We start from the raw sequence: 9,542 nt of genomic DNA, 5'->3' as shown, positions 1-9,542 counted from the left end.
CCATGTTTGCCAAAAAATTATTCTTAGAAAAATAGCAACAATTGTGTGTCCATCTAAAGCTCCAAAAAAAAAATACTATATTTATCTTTCAACAGTAAAATGTAAATTTAGAAAAGCAAAGGAATTAAGACACTGAATCTCTGATACCCTATTGTTTATCTTTATGAAAAGCAAGCTGTACTATATAAAGTATCACCTTGGGGGGAAAAAAAAAAGAAATGGCAAAAATATGTATGGCTACCACTTTGAAAAATCCTATTAGCTACTTTTTGTAAGTTTGTTCCCTTTTCTTTCCAAATGGTTTTTATTATAATTTAGACACACAGAAATTACCTCCTGAAATATGCCTGTTATATCTAGAACAGCATTACAAAGCTTTCTAAAAATCCTTGTAATTTTTAGGGAGATATGATTTTTTCTTAAACCAAAAATTTTTACTTGTCTTCTGCTCTTTCCTTGGCAAATTCTAAAGTAACTGGAATGGATTTGTCAATAATGATTGACCCTGAATTTTTTAAATAACAAAGTTTTGGAGAACTGCCTTCCGGTAACATGGGTCACTGAAAAGAGTCTTGTGAATTACCACTGTTCTTTTTTGTGTCTACACATGACAGGATCGACGGTTCGAACGGCTGATTCAGTCAAAGGAATCGTTTGATCTGAAAGCCTGCCCGACTGGCCAGTGATGTGATGAATTGACAGCCACCGCGGCTGTCCTGGCCCGCATGTGTGCCCAGCCTTTGTTTGGCGGCTGGCAGTCGCCGCCCAGAGAACACGCAGCATGTGCCAGGTGGCAGTGGGTCTGAGGCAGGGGGAGGGAGAGCAGAGCAGGGAGAGCTTCCACTTGGACAGAGCCGCTGCAAGCCCCCGACTGCCAGCAACATGTTACAGGGAGAAGAGACTGCAACGAGGCCTGAATATGCTCCACAGTAAACCCCTTCCAGCCCCAGCCCCAGGTCACACAGCGCCCTGTGCTGCTGCAGGAGACAAAGAAACCTGCTCCAAGGGGGACACAGGAGAGGAGGCCCTCACGCCCTCTCCAGTCTGCCTCAGGTGCGGGGGTCAGGAACCTCTTACGCCAGAACCAGTGTGCTCTTGTGTCGCGAGCCTGTTCTGTTGAAGGTGAGGAGGGGAGAAGGTTCTAGAAGGGCAAAACCAAGAATGCCCTATATACCCTTTTCCTCTGTCTCTGCCCCACGCTTGGCTCTTAGCACACCGCTGGCCACCGTCTTCCCCACAGGCTGCAGAATGGAGTGGCAGATGCCAGCGCCACCTCAGAAGTGCTGGGGGCCGCAAGACATTATTTCAGAAAGGAGGCAGGATGGAGTGGGTTCCTGAAAAGGGGGGATGTGTGATTTCTCATGTAAATACAGGTCTGCCCTCATTCCCTACATCAGGTGTTACGATAAGTAGAATGATTTCTCTACATCTTTCTCCTAGTCACTCATTTTCCGAGCAGCTGCTCTGGGCCAGCCAGTGTGCTTACCTTCTGTTTAGTGCTGTATTTGCAGTCTTCCCAACAGTGCTACTCAGCCCTGTTGTGTTCATTTTACAGAGAAAAACACGGACATTCAGAGCAGTTAGTTAACTTGTTCAGACTCACTCAGCTAATCAGTGCAAGAGAGCGTGATGCCCAAGGTTATCTGATTCCAAAACCTGTGCTAATCAACTTCATTCATAAATAAGTCATTTTGCAAGGGTCTCTCAGGTGCCCTGTAATGTCTATGAGCTGTATTTTTTAGTCAACACAAAATGAGTCCTTTAATGGAGTATTATTCTCACTATTTCAGATATTAGAACACGAAAGCTCTTAGCAGCCAAGTAACCCAAGGCTGGATCAAAATTCAAACATGGGTCAACCTCAGTACACATCTCAATGCTCATCTGAAAGCTCTACTGACTTGAAGTTAAGAAAGTTTAAAGAGCTAGCGCTACTCTTTTTTTTTTTAATCCTTACCTGAGAATATTTTTTACATTGCTTTTTAGAGAGTGGAAAAGAGGAAGGGAGGGGGAGAGAGAGAGAGAGAGGGAGAAACATTGATGTGAGAGACACACTGATTGGTTGCCTCCTGCATGAGCCCCAACTGGGCCGGGGATCTAACCTGCAACCCAGGTAAGTGCTCTTGACTGGAAATCAAACCCTTGACCCTTCAGTGTGTGGCCGATGCTCTAACCACTTAGAAACACTGTCCAGGGCAGTGCTACTCTTCTTGAAGGTACTGTGTCATCTTGAAATTAACAAAATGGAAACAAATTTCAATGGACTTTCTCATCATAGGTCTCCGTATATTTGAATATTTTGTTCTCTCTGCCAAGGAATGAATCTCTATCATATCTGACAAGTCCCTTCCCTTTGATCTTTCACAATCTAGTCCTATGCATGTTTTTTTGGACATACTCTTTGATTCCAAGGTCAGAACTACTTGTTCCCTTGCTGGTGCTCCAACAAGTACTGTATTCACACCAGTATTGGAGCATTTTGCTGTGTTGACCTGGATTGTTATTTGTCTCTGCGACGGCTCCTCCAGGCAACTCATGATCTTCCAGAGGACGTATTTTGTACTTTGTTGACCTCTAAGCTTGCAGTACCCAAATTAGTGTCCCATAATAATAGGTATTCAAAAACATTTGCTATGAGAGTATATAATTAAACAATATAAGAATAAGAAGTCATCAGAAGAAGAAAAAAAATACAGGTGTGTATATGTCTGTGTGTTTAAAAGCCAGTATGGAAAAAAAAGAAATTCCATTTATATTGAAGGGACAAAGTTACATTACCTCTTATCTGGCTTTTAAGGGGATTTTGCTGAGCTAAAAATCCTGTATTCATAGAAAAGCTTTACCTGAGCTGCCAATACCATCTAAGATTATTAAAAGAGGGATTTTAAAGAACCTATTTACTTTTGTCATGCACTGCTTGCTGCTTGCATTCCACTCTGGTTGAACATTAAAATGAGACAAGCCTTTATCACCTTTGTGTCTGGTCACGTCTGCTTCCCAGACTCCCTAGCACAGTGACACAGTACCAGGCTGTAAACACAGCAGCAAAATGGTTCAGGAAAATAAAAGGAAAAAAGACCTGCTTGGGTTCATAATTGGATGAAAATATATTTAATGAAAACATTTCTATTGGTAGCAAGCTTTTTATAATTTCTTCATTTCTTTCTAATTAAATTTTCTAAAATGCAGACATTTGGCCTTAAGTATCATATTGGCACTGGATCAGTACAGTTTGCTTGCCAAGCTCAAAAGGGAAAATATAATGGGAAAATACTGTAATTTTATAGTTCTTGTAAAAATGAGGAAATCACAACCCTCACAAAAACCCCAAGTAGGATGTCCCTAAATCTGCCCACAGAGAGATCAAGATACATGTTTTCAGTTTTGAGGATGACCTTAGAAACCTATTTGGGGCTTATTTTGTTTACTCAAACATAACTATAGATCCGTCTCAGCCAACAGATGTCCAGAACATGAACTTGATGATCATTGGCTCAACCAATGGAGCTGAGAGTTTCAACTAATTTCCATTTTTATGACATAACATGACTTTTGTTTCTTTGTTCTCTCAGAATCACCTTCAATCCCCCCTGGAAAGACCCTGCTGATCGTTTCTAACAGGGTTAGATCGTGTGAGCTGAATGGAGACTTGTTTATGACTGCCTTATCCACATATGCACCTGACATGCTTTCTCTCGGCAGAGCAACAAATTGGATTTTTCAAGAACAGGAAACAGGTACAAGCTCCTTCTAATAAAGTAAATATGATACCACTTGTGTATAGCAGAATCTTTTGAGCCAAATTAAAAGTGCATTTCTGAGACATTAAGCACAGGGAACTCAGCATCCGCAACCCTGATAAATAATAAAACAACCAGGGTCCTCGGGGATAGTGAGGAAGACTCTGTCTGAGAGTAAGCACTGGCTCTTCCTCCTTTGCCCACAGGACCTATTTTCCTCCCTCCTCTGGCTTGTCTGTGCTTAAAATGGTTAGTTTCATGTGTCAACCTGATTAGACTAAACAATTATTTTTGGGTGTGCTTATGAGGCTGTTCCTGGAAGAGACTAGCATTTGAACCACTAGGCTGAATAAAGCAGGTAGGTGGCCCTCTCTAATGCAGGTGGATACCATCCAATCCATAGAGGGCCCAGAGAGACAAAATATTGGAGGAAGGGTAAATTTCCCCTCTCTGCCTGAGCTGAGACATCCATCAACTCCTGGCCTTGGACATCTGTGCTGCTGGCTTTGGACTCGGACTGAATTATAACACTAGCTTTCATGGTGGGGGGGCGGGGGGGAGATCCTATTGGTTCTGTTTTCTGGAGAAGCCGGACTAATACAGTGTTCTTATAGACTATTGCATGTCCTTGGCTCTCTTGCAGGATGACCTTCAGTTGGGTTTGGCCAATGACATTATCATCAGGAGAAGATGGGAGGGTATAAAAATCTGTCTTGACCCTCTCTTTCCTCCATGCTTTGGTGCTATAAGTGTGACAGTGACTGTATCCTTCTACAACTGACATTTTCTTCTGAGAGCCCTCTTTCCAGGTCCTCACTCCAGTGTCCACCACAACTCTGTGTCCTTTCTGTGTCCGTTAGGCCCTTGGAGAGCCCATGGCTCACTAGTATTGCTAGTATTTGGGTGCCCCACCAACTCTTGTTTGCTAATTTATCCCTGCTCACAACTCTCTGTGTTACTCTTTTATTAAAAACTTTTCAGGTGAACCATCTAAGATGAATCCAGGCCTCACTAGGATCCTAAATGATAAAGCAAGCAATATTTTTTGTGGTAATCTTGCCAAAGCTGCATGAATGACTACACTATTAGTTCAGGAATCTTGATGCAAAGAAATCATTCTCGCTTTCATGTTGCTCACCTGACAGACTTTTCAATCTAATGTGTTGGAAAATACATACCTGTTGAAATGCTATAAGATGAAGCAGTTAGAGAGGAGTCTTCAAAGACTGCTGGCATTCCAAAATAACTGCACCCGAGGGCATAACCGAAAAACTTAATACTGTGAGATGACATGACAATTGAGAAAGAGAACAGAAATGGAAGGTGTGGTGGGTTGACAGAAGACCATGGTTCTTTTACTCTTACTTTTTTTTTTCTTGTTTTAACTATAAATATTCCAAATCTGCTGCTTAGATATTTTATTTCACTTAGAACCTATGGCAAATCTATTAAATATTTTCTTTCCTCTATTTTTCTTCTCTCACATCCTCAACCTGTCACACATATTTCAATACCCCATTTATTCTATCAGATATTTAATCTGCCAACATTTTAAATTTGTTCATAATTTTTTTATTACTGTTCTAACATTAATGTCTCATTTAATTCTAGACCCCAGTCATTGGTAAAATCCTTTCTTACATCAATATTGATATGGGTTGCCAAGAGGTCTCTGTATTATTTGCGCTTCTCCTTTCCTCACTGCAGTTGTTTCAACATATTGTATTTTATTGCTCTGGATTAGATGCCTATTTTGGGGTATGTATACCAACTTTGCTACTACAAATTGTGGGATACTTTAACCTTAATCCCAAACCCACCAGAAATACAATTTATATAAAAGTAGAGGGGGTAGGATCTTTCATATTTTTTAAATAATGAAAACATTATTAATGAAGACACTTGTGCTTTAATTCCACCTTTGGGTTTAGAATGATAGGTACAATCATATATCAGAAGGCTTTGTTAGCAAATACTGAAACGTTCATAAAACATCTATTGGTATACATACATTTTTATTTATTTTATTTTATACTGTATCAATAAGATACCTGGTTTAACATGCACAAAGCCAAGCAAACCAATGATGCTAGAGACTGAATTTATATCGTACTGTCCTTTGAACACCCAGCAGGAATAAACTGCTGAATGCAGCCACCATGCAGTGCAATTCCTTTGTAATTAGTACCCTTGACACGTCTGTTTAAAAGGAGGCAATGGACATGTTTTCTAAACATGATCCTTTGATGTAAAATAGATATATTTAGACAATTTAAGTATATTTATAGGAATACTAGCATACTCTTATTTAATAAGAAAGATTTTAAATAAAAAAGACTTAGATATAAAATACAATAATAGAAACATGCCATGAGCTTGTTAATTGTAGAGTCTATTCAGGACTCCTTTATTTTTATTATTCCTTTTTTAGAACCTCTGAGAGACCCTGAAGACTGAGGGATTTTTCCACAGTGGCACTCCTCCCAACGAACACTTCTTGCCTCTTCTGAGAACCATCCTTGACCAGCTTTTCTCTGAAATTGGCTGAACTTAACCTGATCCTCTTCTGCTGAAACCCTATAAAGAATTCCATCATCTTTCCTTTGAGACTTTCTTCATGCCCAGCATCTTTGAAATTTGCTTATGTTAATGGTATTCTGGTTACTTTTCTTCCACAAAACATACTGTGTGTGTGCATACTGGTATATGTATATGCATGTGCCTATAATAAAATAGTTTGTCACAATGCTTTAAAGTGAATGAAGTGTTTAACCTTAATTTTCCATTTAATCATTATAACATAGGATGAATTTCCCCACCTGTGCTACAGAAGGAAACCTAGGTTTGGGTGCGATATATGGTATAGGAGAACAGGAGATTCTGCACGTTGTTGGGTAGATAGCAGTGCCTGTCCTTAAAACAGGGAATTTAGGAGTAGGACAAGGTTTGAATAAAATGTGAGTTCAGTTTGGACATCAGGAATCTGAAGTCACTCCTTTGACATATCTAAGTTCAGACCCAAATAATTGGATGTATGGTCTGAAAGTCGATAGTTAGATTCCAGAGATTAGAAGTTATCAAAAAGATAGAAATTGAAAATCCTTGGCCTAAGGGTAATTCCACTATGTAAATTAGCTTTCAAAAATGAATCATAAACATAGCCTAACATAGCTCAAGGAATCTTAGGTCCTATAACTCCCCACAGACATAACAAACTTGGTATTATTGTTCTTCCAAATCCTCCTGCAACAAATGCAGCGAAAGGGCCATAACAAAGAGCTTGTTTCCATTCCTATATGACTGAGCCTATAACATGCTTAACCATCGTAATTAACCTTCCTTTTCCTACAAATTATAAAGACTCCCGATATCCTGAATCAAGTTACAGGATTTGTGCAATGGTCACAGCTGTACCTTTTGTAAGTTATGAACCTTGAACTACTAAAATCACGTGTGATTATGTCAATTATCTTCATTTCCTGGTCTAATAGCTCAGCCTACTTCAAGGGTTTGGCTAAAGATTGAATTTTATAATCATCCTTCAGAGACGAGGCTTCCATTTTGAAGAGGCTGAAATCTCTGACAAATAATATAATTAACTGATTAATTGATTTCATAATCCTTCCAATTCCTAAACCAGAATTTAGATGGCCCATTGGAAAGAGAAGGTCTCCTTAATAGTGGAATCCTACCGACACCTCTACCCACTTAGCATATCCTCTCTTTAATCCCACAGGCCCCAGTTGCTTCCTGTAGGGAGCATGGGTCCCTTTGTTTTATTTCCATTTTCCATCAGATACAATTTGAGGTAATTTTTCCCAGACTCTGTAGTGAATTTGGTTCCCCACAGCAAGTTTTTTTAAACTAAAAAGTCTGCATGTATTTCTTATGAGTAACTAGTAATACTATTTGCAGAGTCTACTTCAACCAACAGTTAGGGATCAGCATCTCTTTGAGTGAGATACCTAAGGCTGAAGGCTATATCTTGACAGGGAATAGTATCTACACAGGAAATTTATCAAAGGCCAAGATTCCTCTTCCAGAACAAATAAAATAAATTTCTATAGGAACTTTTCCTTTATACTATAAAATTATTTCACTCATATCTTAATTATTAATTTCAAAAATCAATTATTTACGATATTTTAAACTTTTCTCAGATTATAAGGGCAAAAGAATTTCACAGAATCTTGTACTTTTCTACAGAATCCTTTTATCTCATTTTCATTTCATTTCCCTAAGCCTCGCAAAGTCTGTGGGCTAATTTTGCCAATGGTTTCTATCTAGATCTAATCAGACAAGGTCACTCAAATGGTGGTCAAGGTATTTCGCTAACCCACATTACAGTATAGTTTCTAGCTCTTCCTCAAAATGTGTATATACTTCCTCCAAAATTCTGCTTCGTTAACAGGTTCGTGTTTATTCTGTATGGCCAACCTAAGGAAGTAGAAAAGCCAGAATTATATTTCAGACTTTCCCAACTGTCAGTTTTGTACTCAAACAAACTAGTCATTGCTGTCCCTCAGAAGGAAAGCTGCCTCTCACATATGAAGAGCCTTCCTCTTGGAAGGTTCTGTATCTTAAAAGGTTGTTTTGAAATGTTGATGTACCATATAAGTAAAAAAATTCTCCAAGCAGATTAAATGCATATATAAATTTATAATAGCCCACTGACTCCAGTTGGCAGAGTTATAGCTTTAAGATAAGTGGCAAAACACTTTCCAAAGAAGTTTGGAGACTCTTTTTTGTCTTTCTGCCAAGTTCTCCCCACTGAATCTCACGCACTGACTAATGCATATGCTTGTTTGTGTAAGATTCCAGGGAATGGTCTTTATTGAGGCTGGTAGGTGAAAAGACTTTGGGCAGAAGCCTATTTGAAGTCTTTTCTTGGACAGGTTTTAGCTTCTGCTATATTTCTAATGGCTGTTCTATAGTATTACACATCAACATTAGCAGAATTGGAGTCCTGTAGCTTTTAATTCATATTTAGTAAACTCAAAATATTCATTATGAAACAATACATATATGTTATTTTTAAATTTCTACTTAATTAGTTGATTTTCTATCTTTTCTAGTATTTTACCTCTTTTTATTGATTTATCAACATTTCAAAATATTTGCTACCTACTCTGTAAATGAAAAGCTTGAATTCCAAAAATTTCTAAGTCTTCCTCCTGACTTTCCTACTTCTGCCAAACAATTTCTTTTCTTCTGCATTATCTGTGTTTACTGTAAGCAAATATTATTATTCATTGTTGCTAAATATTTCATTATATAAACATGTCAGAGTTCTAGTGTTTTTATTCTTGAAATAATTACCTCTATCTCTTTCAGCAATTTGTGAGCTAACATAGATCAGCTCAAGCACATTCATGAGAAAATATATCAGAGTTACATAAATCAAATGTCAATTCCAGTCACCTCTGAGATTTCACTGTCCCAAGTAAGATATAAATTCAGGATTGCCTGAAGTCCTATCTCCATAGCCTCCAATATCATTATGAGAAAAACACACACACACACAAACAACCAGTTAAGAATATACTATGTTGAGTCCTGCTTCAGTTTATGTAATAATTGGAGGACAATACGCATATATATTAATATCAGTGATTGCCTCTGGGGTAGGTATTGAGAAGAAAGATCTTCATTAAACACCTATTTACACATTTGATTTAAATGTTGCCATGTACATATATTATATTTTCAATTGAAAGTTGCAATTAACTTAAAACATGCCATCTCCTTGTACAGTTAATATGTTTTTAAAGAAATTGAGCTGGTTGGCAGCTCCTTCCATGA

At 38.3% G+C, this 9,542-nt stretch overlaps 1 long non-coding RNA gene across 1 annotated transcript; it reads left to right on the top strand.

Annotated features, from left to right (window-relative positions):
- Positions 1 to 614: 614 nt before the first annotated feature.
- LOC308557432 lies at positions 615 to 6,497 on the top strand. Its single transcript, XR_013998837.1, has 3 exons — positions 615 to 1,122; positions 3,573 to 3,737; positions 6,172 to 6,497. It is a non-coding gene; the product is annotated as an uncharacterized lncRNA (long non-coding RNA).
- The last annotated feature ends 3,045 nt before the right edge of the window (positions 6,498 to 9,542 follow it).

This window comes from Miniopterus schreibersii (genome assembly GCF_964146895.1).
Source record: "Miniopterus schreibersii genome assembly, chromosome: 5".
In the NCBI taxonomy this organism is placed as follows: domain Eukaryota; kingdom Metazoa; phylum Chordata; class Mammalia; order Chiroptera; family Miniopteridae; genus Miniopterus; species Miniopterus schreibersii.
This window is presented reverse-complemented; position numbering and strand designations above follow the sequence as displayed.